The 2,776-nt window shown below is 42.4% G+C and overlaps 1 pseudogene; it reads left to right on the forward strand.

Annotated features, from left to right (window-relative positions):
• The first annotated feature begins 1,610 nt into the window (after positions 1 to 1,610).
• LOC149267015 (protein RER1B-like) lies at positions 1,611 to 2,331 on the forward strand (annotated as a pseudogene).
• The last annotated feature ends 445 nt before the right edge of the window (positions 2,332 to 2,776 follow it).

Consider the following 2,776-nt stretch of genomic DNA (forward strand, 5'->3'; position numbering starts at 1 on the left):
TTTAGCATACACAGGTGAATCCCTCTGTCATGAGGAAGGTGCTCTTCAGCACAGTCTCAGGTGAATCCCTCTGTTAAGAGGAAGACTATTTTAATTGGTTGTGGAACTGCATTAGAAGTAGTACTGGTGAATCCCTCAATGTGAGGAAGATGTTATTGTAACAGCAGTTGGTGAATCCCTCTAGGTGAGGAAGATGTCTTTGTAACAACAATGTTGGTGAATCTCTCTATGTGAGGAAGTGTTTGGGTATGACTGAATGCCCAGCAGTTGAAATTAAAGGGGAGTGTTGGAATGTTAATTCCAACTGCAGGTTGCAAACGCCGAGAGTTGGACAGCGACGACAGGGAAGTCTTCAGCCGGATTCCGCCATCAACTCAGCCAACACGCAACCCCGAAACCGCTCTAAAAAACCACCAGGCATATCGGACCGCCTTTGATCATAAAGTGGTTTCCGTATAATTGAGCCCGATAAAATATAGTGCAGACACGTGGTTCTCTACATACGTAAGCAGAAGTCATTTCTCGGGCGCTAATGTTCAGCAGCAAAAGGCCTCACGATATTCTTGTCAGCCGTCCGATGCAGCTCATTGATCTCCGCCGTCGATTGCCTCAAACCTGCATACGAGCCTGCAACGAATTAAAAGCATTGCGTGGAGTGAAATAAAAGTCTGTTTGACCGCCATTCCTGTCTGCAAAGGAATTAAATGGAACTCTTCCTAATTCGTAGAAAGTTGGTAAACATTGAAGTTTTTTTTATTTACGGCACGTAAAATAATTAAGTGCACGTTTGTTTTATGTTTTCATATAAGCTTTTGTTTTAGGGTTAATTCATATATATATGACGAGCCAAAACAAAATGTGCTCTACGTTGTAATGTTTTAGAGTTGACCATTTGTAAAAAAAAGGGAGGAGCAGCGAAGAACAATGTATTATTTGCACAGCAGTGCAAGTTAAGAAAAATGGGGAGTGCATAAGTTTAAAAAAATGTTTCTGTTGACCAGTGAAAACAAATGAGATACCGCACAGCAGCGCGAACAAAAGAGATGAGGTTGAAGTGGTGTTATTGTATTTTTGCACATGGGAAAGATGTAAGCTCGCCGCAACGAAAGAACAGGGGGAGCGCATATGTTTCAGTAAGTTTTTTTTTGTATGTGTTGACTTGTAGAGAAGCAAGGTGAGATATTGCACAACAGTGCATAAAGAGAGAACATGGAGGTGCATATAGTTTTTTTTGTGGAGCTGCATATGTAAATTTATTTGTTTTGCAGTATGTGTTAAAATATTTTTCACAGCATTGAATGTAAAAGGGGTTTTACAGCAGTAAACCCAGCACAGTAAATTCTCAAGAGGAAGACAGAGTTTTGCTGAATGTAATTTTGGTGAATCTCTTTCAGTAAAAGAGGATGAATGTTGTTTCAGGCATTTTATACTTTAATGAATACAAGAATTTTATGGCTGTGTAATAATTTTTTTAAGGCTTCCGTGTGCACAAAAAGATCCTGTGGAGAGAGAAACAGAGCATTGTCTCTGTATGTGTTTGAATTGTTTGTTTTTGAGATTTTCTCGAAAAATCCCCAACAACAACATTTATGCACTAACCCGCTATTCATATGGAAGTGAAGGTTGGCGAGGGCGGCATGGGCGACTCGCCCTCCTCTTCCATAGCGAGATTAAAGAACAGCGTTTGGAGAGGTTTTCAGTGTTATTTGGACAAATCTGCCCAGCGCAAATTAGGTAGAGGGTTGGGTTTGCCGTGCTGGCAGCCATTTATGTTGTGAGGGTTTTATTCCATAGAGGGGTTTTATGTAATCTCTTACAGACGGAGAATTTACATATTGAATTTATTGATAAGGTCATGGAGGGTCAATTGCCGCGTACCAAGCAGTCGACGAATTCAGGTTTAAATTTAATCACAGTTAAATTTATATTTATACTTGTTTAAATTTAATGGTTGAACTGTATTTAATATCCTATAAACCGATAAATATTACTTGCCATTTATTAGGCACCTACCCAAGTTCAAATTCTAGTACTCTGTAACAAAGCCATGTTGTATTGCTTTAGCAATGACGCAGAGCTTCTGGACATTTGACATGCGGGTATTTTGACCAAATATTATTATTCTATTGAATTGTGTTTTTCATGCTAATGATGAAGCAATAGATGTTGCAGATAATCAAATATAAATATAGGGGAGGGACGCCATTACCTGTGCGCCCTCCCCTCCACCTGGCGGACGGGCACGTTGCAGGCACGTGGCCTCGTACGACACCACGCCAACTCAATCCGCCACCTATTAAGGAACGTGTCAAGGGTTTAGGGTTTATTTAACGAGCATGGAAGGGCTCATTTCCGCCTTTACCGCGCGATGTATGCTCCGACTGTGGGTTTTCTGTTCGGGTCTGGTGGTTGTTCGAAGCCCTCCGCCGATGATGGCGCGGGAGGGCTCCATTACCTGTGCATGAGGTCCGCCATTGTTGAGCTCATGTCCGCCAATTGCTGTTCAGCCAGGACCGCCAGTGGTTTAGGGTGGTCCGCCATTGTTGAGCTCATGTCCGCCAATTGCTGTTCAGCCAGGACCGCCGGTGGTTTAGGGTGGTCCGCCATTGTTGAGCTCATGTCCGCCAATTGCTGTTCAGCCAGGACCGTCGGTGGTTTAGGGTTTCCTGGGTGGTTGTTTAATTCGTGCTATTTGCTGTTTGGGGAGGATCCAGTACCAATTTACAGGTAACTGCAAATTTCGGTGGTATTTGTGTGGTTTTTTGGGTTTTTTTCT

This window comes from Pinus tabuliformis, chromosome 6 (assembly GCF_031772625.1).
Source record: "Pinus tabuliformis cultivar Carrire ecotype Pingquan chromosome 6, CPIR1, whole genome shotgun sequence".
Lineage (NCBI taxonomy): Eukaryota > Viridiplantae > Streptophyta > Pinopsida > Pinales > Pinaceae > Pinus > Pinus tabuliformis.